Source organism: Bos grunniens, chromosome 23, assembly GCF_055505025.1.
Source record: "Bos grunniens cultivar Pamir isolate PY7600 chromosome 23, Bosgru_T2T1.0, whole genome shotgun sequence".
In the NCBI taxonomy this organism is placed as follows: domain Eukaryota; kingdom Metazoa; phylum Chordata; class Mammalia; order Artiodactyla; family Bovidae; genus Bos; species Bos grunniens.
Window position 1 is genome coordinate 27758767 of NC_141187.1, and position 16437 is coordinate 27775203.

The 16437-nt window shown below is 40.0% G+C and overlaps 1 pseudogene; it reads left to right on the forward strand.

Moving 5' to 3' along the window:
* The window catches only part of LOC147347007 (butyrophilin subfamily 1 member A1-like), a 33331-nt pseudogene extending 22276 nt beyond the window's left edge, over window positions 1-11055 (forward strand).
* The last annotated feature ends 5382 nt before the right edge of the window (window positions 11056-16437 follow it).

Sequence of the window (16437 nt, forward strand, 5' to 3'; positions counted from 1 at the left end):
CTCCTGAACAATGTCATGAACCTCAGTCCATAGTTCATCAGGCACCCTATCTATCAATCCAGTCCCTTAAATCTATTTCTCACTCCCACTGTATAATCATAAGGGATTTGATTTAGGTTATACCTGAATGGTCTAATGGTTTTCCCTACTTTCTTCAGTTTATGTCTGAATTTGGCAATAAGGAGCTCATGGTCTGAGCCATAGTCAGCTCCTCGTCTTGTTTTTGTTGACTCTATAGTGCCTCTCCATCTTTGGCTGCAAAGAATATAATTAATCTGATTTCAGTGTTGACCATCTGGTGATATCCAATAATGAAAAGGACATCTTTGTTGGGTGTTAGTTCTAAAAGGTCTTGTAGGTCTTCATAGAACCGTTCAACTTCAGCTTCTTGAGCATTACTGGTTGGGGCATAGACTTGGATTACTTTGATATTGAAATGTTTGCCTTGGAAATGAACAGAGATCATTCTGTCGTTTTTGAGATTGCATTCAAGTACTGCATTTCAAACTCTTTTGTTGACCATGATGGCTACTCCATTTCTTCTGAGGGATTCCTGCCCGCCGTAGTAGATATAATTGTCATCTGAGTTAAATTCACCTATTCCAGTCCATTTTAGTTCGCTGATTCCTAGAATTTCAACATTCACTCTTGCCATCTCTTGTTTGACCACTTCCAATTTGCCTTGATTCATGGACCTGTCATTCCAGGTTCCTATGCAATATTGCTCTTTACAGCATCGGACCTTGCTTCTATCACCAGTCACATCCACAACTGGGTATTGTTTTTGCTTTGGCTCCATCCCTTCATTCTTTCTGGAGTTATTTCTCCACTGATCTCCAGTAGCATATTGGGCACCTACTGACCTGGGGAGTTCCTCTTTCAGTATCCTATCATTTTGCCTTTTCATACTATTCATGGGGTTCTCAAGGCAAGAATACTGAAATGGTTTGCCATTTCCTTCTCCAGTGGACCACATTCTGTCAGACCTCTCCACCATGACCCACCCGTCTTGGGTGGCCCCACAGGCATGGCTTAGTTTCATTGAGTTAGACAAGGCTGTGGTCCTAGTGTGATTAGATTGATTAGTTTTCTGTGAGTATGGTTTCAGTGTGTCTGCCCTCTGATGCCCTCTTGCAACACCTACCATCTTACTTGGCTTTCTCTTACCTTGGGCATGGGGTATCTCTTCACGGCTGCTCCAGCAAAGCGCAGCTGCTGCGCCTTACCTTGGATGAGGGGTATCTCCTCACCGCTGCCCCTTCTGACTTTGAACGTGGAATAGCTCCTCTAGGCCCTCCTGCGCCTGCGCAGCCACAGCTCCTTGGAGGTGGGTTGCTTATCTGGCCGTGGCCCCTGGCCTTGGGCCTGTGGTAGATCCTCCCCGCCATGGCCCCTGGCCTCAGACGTGGGGTAGCTCCTCTCGGCCACACTAAATGCACGGGTCACAGCCACCCACACTAAATGAAACACACAAATGAAATACACAAATGGTTAACAAAAACACTTATTTACTTCCTCCCCACTTCTTCTCATTACAGTGGTCTTACTGAACATTCGTTCTCTCCTGAATGACTATAGTAACCTCCTAAACTTACTACTTGTTTTTCTGGTCAAAGGATATCATTAGAAGCTCAGGAGCATTTGTGTGCTTAGTAAATTAAATTCAGTAAAGGAGAATCTTTGGATAAGTTGAAAGTATCCTTGGGTATCTACTAAACTGCTTGAGAAAAAATAAAATATGTTTATGGCAAAAACAATCCTAACAGAGAAATTCTGATTTGGGAAAATGGGGATGAACTCAGGGCTGGAAGTTGAAGAGAGATTTGCCTCAATCCTTTATTGTGATCTAGTTGAAATACAGCAAGTAGAACTTGTGAAACATTTTTAATTGAATACATTGTAACATACATACACATCCATGAAGCAATAACAACACTTAAAGAAATGAAGCCATCTATACCATTAAGATTTCTCATGACTTTTGTAATGACTCCTTCAGGCCTTTTTCTACCCCATCTTGTTCCTACGCATTCATGGATGTCTTTCTGAATACATCTCCTGTTTTCAAGAATTTTATGAAAATGCACATTTTTAATATAATTGTATATTTGGCTTACTTCACTCAGAATACTCATTTTGCAGTTATGCATATTGCTACATGTATCCACAATCTACTTTTTATTCTCTACTGTTGTGTATTACCCCATTGTAGGCATATGCAGCAATTTTTTTATCCTTCTGCCAAAGAATATTTAAAAATTTTCACATTTTTGACCTGTACAGGAAAGTTGCCATGAATATTCATTTGCAATGTTTATGTAAAAATTCCATTTTAATTCTTTATATTTGGAGAGGAAAGTCTGGATCATAATATTAACTTTATTTCTACATTTTGAAGATACCATAACACTGTTTTCCAAAATAGTTGTACAAATTTCTCATGAAAATTTCAGTTATATTCTTTTTTGGGAATGGAATTTAGGACTTTATCTCTTTAATGTAAATAAGTCTCATATGACTACTGCTACAGATACATTTTTGCACTAATGGGTACCTTCACCATATGCTTCCTCCTCACGTTTTAAGTACTTGTCTCCTGTTGTTGTTTAGTCCTAGGTCCTTTCTGACTCTTTTACAATCCCTGGTGCTTCCAGGCACCTCTATATATAGGATTTCCAGGCAACAATACTGGAGTGAGTTGCCATTTCCTTCTCCAGGGGATCTTCCAGACCCAGGAAGATTGCCATTTCCTTCTCCAGGGGATCTTCCAGACCCAGACCCAGGATTGAACCCGAGTCTCCTGCATTGGCAGCCAGATTCTTTACCACTAAGCCACCTGAGAAGCCCCCCTGTGTCCTACATGTGTCTATATCTGCATTTCAGTGTGAAAAAGGATGGTCCAACAACAGACTAATGATTGATATTTGCATCCCCCCAAAATTCCTGCCCCATCTCCTCTTAGGGTTTTACTTCCTAATTTAGTTCCTTTTGTACAAAGGGGTGGAGGGATATAAAACAGCCCAGCCTCTGATTGGTGAAATGTCCTTTGGAAATTTATGGCCTCGGTTTTCATAAATACACATCAAGTTATACCACACAGTAAACTGTGAAAGAGGTCCTAATTTTGGATCTCCTTCCTTCTTAACATTATGCTTCTGCTTGGAATGAATTGCTTACTTCTTCCTTCTATTTTTTCAAAGGGGGTGAACAGGAAAAAGGCAAGTACCAAATGTATTCCATTGGTACATTGTCATTCTCTCATCTATTTCTTATGCCCTTGCCTTCCGCTCTTAAAGATCATCTCCTTTAAATGCAAAGACATAGTTTCACATGTTTTTATGTCAGTATCTTATCCTTCCAACTCAAGCTACCCATCTTCATTCGCTATGCAATTTATGGCATTATTACTTCTTTTGTATTTCCAGTCATTGCAATCAAGGAAACAAAGCCTTTCCATGAATGTTGTTGTTGCTCAGTCGCTAAGTCGTGTCCAACTTTTTGTGACCCCATGGACTGCAGTGAACCAGGCTTTCCTGTTCTTTACTATCTCCTGGAGTTTACTCAAACTCATGTCCATTGAGAAGGTAATGCCATCCAACCATCTCATCCTCTGTCGTCTCCTTCTCCTCCTCCTCTCAATGTTTCCCAACATCAGGGTCTTTTTCAGTGAGTTGACTCTTTGCATCAGGTGGCCAAATTATTGGAGCTTCAGCCTCAGCATCAGTTTCCAATGAATATTCAAGGTTGACTTCCTTTAGGATTGACTAGTTTGATCTCCTTGTTGTCCAAGGGACTCTCAAATGTCTTCTCCAGCACCACAGTTCAAAAGCATCAATTCTTCAGTGCTCAGACTTCTTTATGCTCTCTCACATGCATGCATTACTAATGGAAAAATCATAGCCTTGACTGTACAGAACTTTATCAGCAAAGTCATATCTCTGCTTTAATAATTTCCATGAAAAGAATTTTTTATGAAGATATGTGCCAAGTTTGAGTATTTCAAATTCTGACCAATCAGTTTTCATCAAGATAGTCTCATTTGACACAGATCTCTCTTCACTGCCACATAACACCTCTTTTATATTACTTTCTTGTTATTTAATTCAAAGAAATGAGTTTTTCCTTACTGGAGGGTATATGAGATTACATTAGTTTCCTTTCTTTTACAGTGAGGAATTATATCCTAAAAGGCATCTAAATTTAGGAAAGGTACAACTTGGAATACAGATTGATGTTTTAGTCTAGTAAACCCAGGAGAAATCAGAGAAGACCACATAGTGGATGTAACACCGCCAGAGAGGTTTCCTCCAATAATATAGGACAAGTAAAAGTGTACCTGTTACATAAAAACTTGAATTCTATAAATTCTAAGGGCTCTCAAATGCTGTCTTTTCATAAAATTTCAATTCTGGAAATGAGCTAATCTCTTTAAATTTGCATGAAAACTTAAGGGACTTCAATGAAGTCTGGAGTCGTATTATAGAAAGGAGATAAAACAAGTATATAAAGCACAGCTTTCTAACACTTTGCTCATGTAATCCTAGTATTTTTTCCTCCATTAACTCATTTTTACCAATTATGTTTCTCCCAAATGCATGAATCAATCATCAGTATCAATTTTATTCCATGTGTTTGTTTATAAGAAGTTTGTTTGCTGAGAAATTTTCTACTATTATCTAAGTTATTATGTAAGTAGTGGAGCAAATTTAGTTAGAGCCATATCACTCAATTTGTTGATTTTTCTGCAATAGATGATAAAATCAAAGTGTATAGGCTTTCAAAATTATTTTCAAAGTCCTATGAATTTGTAACAGAATTAATCTTATTGCCAATTTGTTAAATGCAAAGAATTAGAAGTCATCAGGCTTGTAAAAAGTTTGTACCCATACATACATTGATTCACTTTCTCAACAGGTTGTGGCATCTTCTAAAAAGACCTTTTCAGAACTTATACCTGCATTTATCCATGATTACACAAATAACTTTTTACTTAAAAAAATCTTGTTTAATCTGTCATATGTGTAGTATTTGCTGTAAAAATATTTTATTATTTTATTAAATACATATTTATTCTAAATTTTGAATTAGGAATTCTATATTTGGAAATTTTCATATTTTATTTTCTGTTGATTTTCTATGATATTTACATGAATGTGATTAAAAAAATTTTTTTTTTGCTTTTCAGATGTACTTCAGATTGAAATTGGTAATTTTTTTCTGATCTTTGTCTTTTGCAGATGTATTACCTAGAAATACTTTTCCTTAGATTCCTTATTTTCCTTTAAAACCATTAAAGTACTATCTTACAGATGATTATCATAAATTCACTATAAGGTTGGTTCAATGAAGAGGGTTGGACTAAGAAGGATAGTGTTTTCTCTATTTAATAGAAGGCATTCTTTAACTTGGGTTCTTCAACTTGTCCTCCGAGATAGAATGCCTCTGGTTTTGTTCAAGATTTTATCCCAGGTTTTAAAGGGATGGTTCAAACCCCAAACCTGGTTAGAGAGACATGTTTCTTTTTGATTTACACACTTTGTCTATTATAAGTCTCTTGTTATTGTCATTTTATATATCTATTACTAATATCACATGTAAACCTGAGACTTGGTCCACTTTTCTTGACCATACTCTCAGTTCAGTTCAGTCACTCGGTCGTGTCTGACTCTTTGTGACCCGATGGACTGCAGCACGCCTGGCCTCCCCATCCATCACCAACTCCCAGAGCTTACTCAAACTCATGTCTATCAAGTTGGTGATGCCATCCAACCATCTCATCTTCTGTCATCCCCTTCTCCTACTGCCTTCAATCTTTCCCAACATCAGGGTCTTTTCCAGTGAGTCAGTTTCTCACATCAGGTGGCCAAAGTACTGGAGTTTCAGTTTCAGCATCAGTCCTTCCAATGAATATTGAGGACTGATCTCCTTTAGGATAGGCTGGTTGGATCTCCTTGCAGTCCAAGGGACGTTTAAGAGTCTTCTCCAACACCACAGTTCGAAAGTATCAGTTCTTCAGCACTCAGCTTTCTTTGTAGTTCAATTCTCACATTCATACCTGACTACTGGAAAAATCATAGCTTTGACGACTAGACAGACCTTTGTTGGCAAAGTAATGTCTCTGCTTTTTAGTATGCTCTCTAGGTTGGTCATAGCTTTTCTTCCAAGGAGCAAGCATCTTTAAATTCATAGCTGCAGTCACCATCAGCAGTGATTTTGAAGCCCCTCAAAATAAAGTCTCCTACTGTTTCCATTGTTTCCCCATCTATTTGCCATGAGGAGATGGGACCCGATGCCATGATCTTAGTTTTCTGAATATTGAGTTTTAAGCCAGCTTTTTCAGTCTCCTCTTTCATCAAGAGGCTCTTTAGTTTTTCTTTGCTTTCTGCCATAAAGGTGGTGTCATCTGCATATCTGAGGTTATTGATATTTCTCCTAATTGAAATTAGGGTTAGGATTAGGGTTAACCATCTTGATTTCCACTTATGCTTCATCCAGCCTGGCATTTCACACTATGTACTCTGCAAAGAAATTAAATACTCAGGGTGACGATATACAGCCTTGACGTACTCCTTTCCCGATTTGGAACCAGTCTATTGTTCCATGTCCAGTTTTGACTGTTGCTTCTTGATGTGCATACAGATTCCTCAGGAGGCAAATAAGGTGGTCTGATAGTCCCATCACTTTAAGAATTTTCCACAGTTTGTGGTGATCCACACAGTCAAGGACTTTGGTGTAGTCAGTAAAGCAGAAGTAGATGTTTTTCTGGCACTCTCTTGCTTTTTCGATAATCCAACAGATGTTGGCAATTTGATCTCTGGTTCCTCTGCCTTTCTAAATCCAGCTTGAACATCTGGAAGTCCATAGTTCATGTACTGTTGAAGCCTCGCTTGGAGAATTTTGAGCATTATACTCTCAGATGATCCAATGTCTATAAATATTTTTCCTGATTTTGCCTATTTATTTTCTCTTCCCAACCTTAGTTATTATTCATTTTTATTTCAATTCAAACAATAATTCAAGAAATTACTTTTCCTTTGGATATTTTATATTTCATTTTTTGCTAAAGTAAACTTCACTGACAATCTATTTCTACAGTCTAAGGCTATTTTATGAGGTATTCCAACAATATTTTTTTAGTACTCCACTGTGAGAATGGCTTAAATTCTCATAACCCTATGTATCAGATAGTTCTCTTTAAGTTGAAGTGAATTTTTCATTTAGAATAGACTTTAGAGATTTCTCTGATTATTTTAAAAATATGCATGCTTGACAAATATGCAGACATAACTTTGCAGATGTATGGCTTTAATTGCATCTTCATTATACTGTTAAGAAATCCTGTCATATATATGCCTGTTTGTGTATTTTCTCTCAGATAGGAGGATGGTTCAGTTCAAAATGGTGAGTAAACAGGCAAGGAGATCCAACCAGTCCATCCTAAAGGAGGTCAGTCCTGAATATTCATTGGAAGGACTGATGTTGAAGCTGAAACTCCAATACTTTGGCCACCTGATGCAAAAAGCTGACTCATTTGAAAAGACACTGATGCTGGGAAAGATTGACAGTGAGAGGAGAAGGGGACGACAAAGGATGAGATGATTGGATGGCATCACCAACTCAACGGATGTGAGTTTAAGTAAAATCCAGGAGTTGGTGATGGACAGGGAGTCCTGGTGTGCTGTAATCCATGGAGTCGCAGAGTCGGACACAACTGAGTGACTGAACTGAATTGAACTGAAATGGTTATCTCTCAGAAAGTTTCATCCTTTCATCTCTCTTGGGCCCTGTCTCTATAGCAATAGGATAAGATATGGGAATAAACATTAAAATGTCTACAGTTAGCAAAGAAGCATTTATTTTTCTTTCTCTGTGCTGTGCTGTGCTTAGTCACTCAGTCGTGTCTGACTCTTTGTGACCTCATGAACTGTAGCCCACCAGACTTCTCTGTCCATGGAGATTCTCCATGTAAGAATACTGGAGTGGGCTGCCATGCCCTCCTCCAGGGGATCTTCCGAACCCAGGGATCAAACCTAGGTCTCCCACATTGCAGGTGGATTCTTTACTGTCTGAGCCACCAGGGAAGCCCATAAATGTCTGTAATTTTGATGAATTATCTCTGAAATGTAAATGAGGAGTTATTCAGCATATTCTTCCCCTTCTCCTTCCTGTCTTGTCTTTATTTCATGCTGTCTCTGTGATGCTCCAACTCTGTCCCTATCACATTTTATTTCTTCTATAATTCTGTTTTACACCTGATAATTTTATCACATCTGAAAGAAAATGGAATATAAAAGTGCTCCAGGATAGAAAGAGAAAGTCCAAGGAATTCAAAAGAATAAATGGGATAAGGACAGGGAAGGATGAAAAAGACAAGAGAAAAACAGGAAAGGAAAACAGGTAAAAGGTTTCCTATTTGTTCTTTTCCGGCCTGGAGGAATGCACCATTATATCCTGGTGAGTGATATGGATGCTGATGAAGAACATTCTACTATCAAAAATATTTAAATGAACATTTACAGCATGCAAAATAGTATACTGAAAATTAAAGAAACTCCAAAATATACATAGCATAAATTCCATAGATTCCTCATTAAAAGATAATAATGTGTTTGAAACATTAAATTTTAATAGTTTCTTTTGTTTGTTTGTCTTTAATTGTATCTTACATTGTGTTCTGAGATGAGTAAAGTGGATTTCATCAGTTAAATGATGTGGAAACTGACTTGCAAAATAAATTAATTGCTCAGACATGCCATGTTCCTTATTTCCTCTCTAACACTGTAAGTAGATTCTAGATATTTATCCTGCAAGAATGTCTACCCCTCTGAGTGACATATCAGGTCTCATATCAGACATAATTTAGTAGATTGTAAACAGAAGTTCAAGGTATTAAAGAGTATTTTCTTTGATTGCTATTTTTCTTTAATTAATCCTAGGTAGTTTAAACTCATTGTATTTTGGACAGACAGGCAGCTGTGTTTTTCAGATGGTAGGTTCTCATGTTCACTTGTTCTTTGTAGATTGGAGGAAAGAAGAATTCAAAGCTGGTGAGTATGTGATGATCCACAAGGGACTTTGCTCTTTGTGGGACAGTCTGGATGAATGTTGGGTGGAAGTGAGCTGGATCTACCCAGGGTCAGAGGAGTCCTCACAGAATGAGAACCTGCCAGGGTCCAGCCCCGGTGGATCCAGGGAATTCGAAGCGGAGATGGCTTCAGCTATCAGGATATGATAGAATTAAAGATATAAAGAGTGGTTAAATAAGGATAGCTCAGTGAGAAAATTCAGTGGAGAAAAGAGGCCGAATAACTTGGTTTACATGGAAAGCTAATAAAATTCCAAGACAAGGATTTGCTTCACCTATGTACGCCACAGGCATCCTCCCGTTCTCCCGAAGGAGAGGAGACACTAAGGCCTCCCCGGTCAGATCTTAGAAGCCCAGGCATAATTAGTAGGCTTGATGAGCCTCCATGCTCCAGATGGGAATTCAGCCAGAAGGTGAGAGAAAGAACGACATGGGGAGACCAAGCTTGGGTGAACAAGGCCCGCACTTTATTTTCCAAAGTAGTTTTTATACCTTAAGTTATGCATAGAGGATAATGGGGGAAGGGGTAGAGCCATGTAGTAAGCCAGGCTTTCTTCCTGCAAACTTATCATATGCAAAAGTTTAGGTGATTTACATCATCTTCTGGCCAGGAGGCCTGTTAACATTTTATGACCCTTTCTTCATAAAACTTATTTTTCTCTAAAGGTGGTTATTCTAAAGTCAGGCACCACCCTCCAAAAGCATTAGATAAAGCTGCATTCCTATAGGGCCAAGGTATGGTGGGATATAACAAGAAAAGAATTAACTCAAGGGTCCAAGGTTACAAACATTAAAGGTACTACTTACATTCCTATACACCAATTATATTAATCAATGCTCTGCCAGGGACACAGTAGGTAAGGGATATGGAAACTTAGCACCAAACATTGGCCCAACAAGTGAAAAACCCTTCACCAATACAATTTCTAATCAATCTTTTAACTGCTCAAAGGAATCTGTATTTAGACAGTTTAGAACATCTCATGCCTCTCACGGTTGGGAGGCTGTGAACAATCACATGTGGCCGGAAGAACCTGTTCAGGCAGGCTAGAGGACTTCCAAAGGAGTTTGTAGGTTGAAACAGTCTTGTCATGCCCAGGAACTTTATCAACTGGAGCTGTAAGTTAACTCTTTTTCAGAGAGAGGTGGTGGGGGACAGCCCCCCTGTAAAGTCAAAGGTATAGGTGAGAGCACAAAGCAGTAAAGTAGGCAGACTCTGGTTTTGGGGGTAGATGCTCGAGAGTTTCCAGGGGGACTCCTGAGGCTCAATCCCGCCTTTGTGTATGCTGAGCCTCCTTCCTCATGACCTTTGCCATGGGCGGAGTTCCTCACACTGGCTCCCGGAAAGAACCCTCTGGCCCAGGTCTACTGAGACCCTTCCCAGAAACATGATGGCCCACTTGTCTTTGCAGCAAATGTGACCCTGGATTCAGCCACTGCTCATCCTGTTCTCCTCCTGTCTGAAGAAGGGAAACGAGTTACCTGGCAAAACAAGCATCAAGATCTTCCCAGCTCCACACAGAGATTCGACTCTGTTTCCTGTGTGCTGGGTCAACTGAGCATCAGCTCAGGGAGATACTTCTGGGAGGTGCAGGTTGGGAACACCTGTTCCTGGGACCTGGGAGTTTGTAGGGATAATGTAAGAAGGAAGGGAAGGGTCCCAATGTCCCTACAGAATGGTTTCTGGGCCATTAGGTTCTACAAGGGAGAGTACTGTGCCCTTATTGCCCCAGCAACCTCTTACTGTAAGAAGAAAACCCCTTAGTGTGGGGGTATTCCTGTATTATGAGGCTGGGCATGTGTCTTTCTATGACATGACAGATAGATTTCACAGTTTCACCTTTCACCAGAACACATTCTGTGTTGTCCTAAAACCTATTTTTAGACATTGGTCCTCTGGCCACCTAACCATCTTTCCAGGTGAAGGAAAATAGACTGATGCTGTATTTCATGGGCCTACCTTTTCATGAATAATGTTTACTTTGGACTTCAGTGGTGTTCACTATTTTCCCCAAAAAACATACAAGTAGATTTTTTTCCTCCTCCTTACTGCTAATTCTGAAAATAAAGCTCTGGAACACAGATTGATGACTGCCTCACATATCAATGCTCCCTTCATAATTAGTTAGCAAATTACTGTAGAACTGTGAACATTTGTAACACAGCATGAATTATATATGGTCCTATATAGTTTCCTATTTTTCTTTTCATAATCAATCCTCTCAAAATAGTTATCCAAATATTCCAGTTCTATTTCCCTGTTTCTTATTGCTATCTCAATATACCGTATGTTATGGGCTAACCTCCAATATTCACGACATGAGCTTATTTGGGAGTAGAGTCATACAGATGTAATCAGTAAAGACAAGGTCATAATGGAGTAGGGTGGGTCCTTAATCCAATGTGCTGGGTGTCCTTATAAAAAAGGAAATGTAGACACAGACATGTACGTAGGGGTGCTTCCCAGGTGGCACTTGTGGTAAAGAATCTGCCTGCTGATACAGGAGATGTGGGTTTGATCCCTGGGTTGGGAAGATCCCTTGGAGGATGGCATGGCAACCAACTCCAGTATTCTTGCCTGGAGAATTCCACGGACAGAGGAGCCTGAGGTCTACAGTCCATAGGGTCACAAAGAGTTGGACACAACTGAAGCGACTTAGCACACATGTGTATATAGAGAAAGCATCATGTCATCATGTCAGGCTTGGAGTTTTATTGTCACAATCTAAGACTTGGTAAATCACCAGAAGCAAGGAGAACTGCTTGGAAGAGATCCTTCAAAGCAAGCATGGCCCTTGCAATACCTTGAGCTCAAAATTCTAACCTCTACAATTGTGAGACAACAAAGTTTTGTTTTTTAAGCCACTTAGTTTGTTCTCTTTGTTACAACAGCCATAACAAATGAATACACTTTATTTTTATTCCAAGAATTTCACTGAACTTTTAGGTTTGCAGAGTCTGACATGACTGATGTGACTTAGCATGCAATGCAAGAGACGAGGGTTTGATCCTGGTCAGGAAGACACCCTAGAGAAGTAAATGACAACCCATTCCAGTATTCTTGTGGAGATAATCCCATGGACAGAGGAGCCTGGCGGACTATAGTCCATGGGTCTGTGAAGAGTCAGACCAAATTAAGGATTAAGCACAGATATGAGCTAAGTGAAAAGACTCTTGCTTGCACAGGGGAAAATATCAACATTAATATACTTAACAAAATAGAAGTGAAAGTATAACTGATGCAACCAATTAAAGACTAGACAAATACTTTTGAGAGGGTGGGAGGGACCAAGTGTGGAGAAAAGTCAGAAGGAATGAAGATCCTTATAAGATGGGCTTGTTGTTCAGTCACTAAGTTGTGACCAGCTCTTTTGCAACCCCATGGACTGTAGCCTGCCAGGCTCCTCTGTCCATGGGATTTCCCATGGCAAGAATACTGGAGTGGGTTGCCATTCCCTTCTCCAAGGGATCTTCCTGACCCAGGGATGAAATCCGTGTCTTCTGCTTTGTGCAGATGGATTCTTTACCACTGAGCCCCCAGTGAAGCTCTATAAGATGGGAAATTGCCAGCAATACTGGTAAAAGCTGATATAATTTCTATTGGATAATGCCCTCTTATGTTTGTAGACTGTACTGTAAGTAAATAAGCCTAAGACCTAAGTACCTGTGCCAAAAAAAAAAAAACATTTTTGAAACAAAGCCAAAATGAAGAAAACAATGAGCAAATTGTTTCTGGTGTGTTTTTATCTGGTGTGAAAGGCAGGAAAGAATTAATACATTCTCATGAGGATATACTATATGGTAATTAAAATAATGCTCTGCTTAAAACTCATCAATAAAATAAGATGTACCATGAGGAAAGAAAAATATCTCTAAGAAAGAAGAGATTGGCAGGAGGAAGCCAAGAGACTGGAGTGCTTGGGAAGGAAATGTTTCATAAGAAGGGCTGTTAGGTGTCTGGGTAATGACAGTAATGAGAAAAATAAGGGGAAGAATAAGAATCTCCTCTTTGGAGGGTATTGGAAAGCAGACAGAATTATCCCTTTGGGAACAACAGAAAGGTTGAATCATCTGTGGGCAATAAAGAACCTCATAAGTGGAACAAGAATTAAAGTTGTGCAACTTCACAACCACATGCTGAAGCATTGTTATTTTAAAAATGTGAAAAATATCTATGATCATCAATTGAGACCTAATAAAAACTGCAGAGTCTAGGTGATGCTTAAATTAAATATAAGAATTTTTTAACTTCTTTGAATTAAGGTTGAGTATATATGTTGTTAAGGTTGAATATACTCATGAATAGCCTTTTATAATGATAGGCAACACCTGTGCGCTGTACACCCGTAAGGAGTACAGAACAGTTGTCAACACATGAAAAGGCTTCCTGAATCCTATATTGTCTATAGACTCAAAGCCTTTTTGTTTGGAAAAGAGATGAAGAAGGTCCAGATTACTGGGTATATTTTTCAGTCTATCCTATTACACTTTTATGATTTTATATATATATATATATATATATATATATATATATATACCTATTAGAAGTGAATGTGTGTAACAATCATTTGCACATAGCCTGAAAAACCAAACTTCTACGCACATCACACAGAGATTTCATATTCAAGAACTTTTGTGGTTTTTGGAATGCCAAACCTTCCTGCTGCTGCTGCTGCTAAGTCGCTTCAGTTGTGTCTGACTCTGTGTGACCCCATAGACGGCAGCCCACCAGGCTCCCCTGTCCCTGGGATTCTCCAGGCAAGAACAGTGGAGTGGGTTGCCATTTCCTTCTCCAATGCATGAAAGTGAAAAGTGAAGTTGCTCAGTCATATCCAACTCTTCGCAACCCCATGGACTGCAGCCTTCCAGTCTCCTCCGCCCATGGGATTTTCCAGGCAAGAGTACTGGAGTGGGGTGCCATTGCCTTCTCCAAAACCTTCCTCAGTTCAGTTCAGTTCAGTCATTCAGTCGTGTCCAACTCTTGCGACCCCATGAATCACAGCATGCCAGGCCTCCCTGTCCATCACCAACTCCCCAAGTTCACTCAGACTCATGTCCATCGAGTCAGTGATGCCATCCAGCCATCTCATCCTCTGTCATCCCCTTCTCCTCCTGCCCCCAACCCCTCCCAGCATCAGAGTCTTTTCCAATGAGTCAGCTCTTCTTCAGGTGGCCAAAATACTGGAGTTTCAGCTTTAGCATCATTCCTTCCAAAGAAATCCCAGGGCTGATCTCCTTCAGAATGGACTGGTTGAACCTCCTTGCAGTCCAAGGGACTCTCAAGAGTCTTCTCCAACACCACAGTTCAAAAGCATCAATTCTTTGGTGCTCAGCTTTCTTCACAGTCCAACTCTCACATCCATATATGACCACTGGAAAAACCATGGCCTTGACTAGACGGACTTTTGTTGGCAAAGTAATGTCTCTGCTTTTCAATACGCTATCTAGGTTGGTCATAACTTTTCTTCCTAGGAGTAAACGTCTTTTAATTTCATGGCTGCAGTCACCATCTGCAGTGATTTTGGAGCCCCCAAAAATAAATTCTGACACTGTTTCCACTGTTTCCCCATCTATTTCCCATGAAGTGATGGGACTAGATGCCATGATCTTCATTTTCTGAATGTTGAGCTTTAAGACAACTTTTTCACTCTTCTCTTTCACTTTCATCAAGAGGCTTTTTAGTTCCTGTTCACTTTCTGCCATAAGGGTGGTGTTGTCTGCATATCTGAGGTTATTGATATTTCTCCCGGCAATCTTGATTCCAACTTGTGCTTCTTCCAGTCCAGCGTTTCTCATGATGTACTCTGCATATAAGTTAAATAAGCAGGGTGACAATATGCAGCCTTGACGTATTCCTTTTCTATTTGGAACCAATCTGTTTTTCCATGTCCAGTTCTAACTATTCCTTCCTGACCTGCATACAAATTTCTCAAGAGGCAGATCAGGTGGTCTGGTATTCCCGTCTCTTTCAGAATTTTCTACGGTTTATTGTGATACACACAGTCAAAGGATTTGGCATAGTCAATAAAGCAGAAATAGATGTTTTTCTGAAACTCTCTTGCTTTTCCTAGGTGTGTCTATATAATCTAATTCCCAAATATATGTTTGTTCTGGTATTCTTTTTGTCGACTAAAAAATATATGCATGGCCAAAAAGTTCAGAACTATGTTTTATTTAGAAGACATACTAAGGACTTCAAGCCTGGGAGTCGGTGTCTCAAGTAACCCTGAGAAAACTGCTCCAAAAAGGTGAGGGGGGAGCCTGGATATACAGGAGTTTTGCAACAAAGGACAGGTAGTAGGAACAGAAAACTACTGTTAATAAAAGAAAACTAGACAGTTGATTAAAAAGCAGAGGCATTACTTTGCCAACAAAGGTCTACAGAGTCAAAGCTATTGGGTTTCCAGTAGTCGTATACGGATGTGAGGGTTGGACCATAAAGAAGGATGAGCACTGAAGAACTGATGCTTTTGAACTGTGGTGTTGGAGAAAACTCTTGGGAGTCCCTTGGACTGCAAGATCAAACTAGTCAATCTTAAAGGAAATAAATCCTGAATATTCATTGGAAGGACTGATGCTGAAGCTGAACTGGCCAATACTTTGGCCACCTCATGCAAAAGGCCGACTTTCTGGGAAAGACCCTGATGCTGGGAAAGAGAGAAGGCAGAGATGGTGAAGGACAGGGAAGCCTGGGGTACTGCAGTCCGTGGGGACGCAAAGAGTTAGACACAATTGAGCAACTGAACAACAACAAGACATCTCAAGGAATTTAGTGCTTTTTGTGCATGTGGGAAGAGTCTGGCTTCACTGAAATCATTCCTTTGATATGCACTTCAGCTATGTGGGGCCATTATCCTGTGTTTTCACACCCTGAGTCCTTTTAGATTTCACCATGGGGAGTGGCTACTGTCTGATGGCTGCTGTGTGTGTTCAGTCCCTCAGTCATGTTCGACTCTTTGTGACCCCATGGACTGTAGCCTGCCAAGCTCCTCTGTCTATGGGAACATACTGGCAATAATACTTGAGTGGGTTGCCTTTTCCTCCTCCAGGGGATCTTCCCAACCAGGGATCACACTCATATCTCCTACAGCTCCTGCAATGGCAGGTGGATTCTTTACTACTGAGTCTCTGGGAAGCCTTAGGAAGTCTGATGGCTGCTAGATGACAGGTACTCTTTTCCTTCCTGACTTCTCTCAGGGCTCACCAACTCAACATTGATTGGTTGTGGCTGCAATCGCTGATGACAGTGACATCCTTCATTTACTGATGTATGTGCCTCATGTTTCCAGGAGGGATCACATGTGATTGGCAAATCTGGAATCCAATCCAGTGTCCCCATATGTCAGAGATCA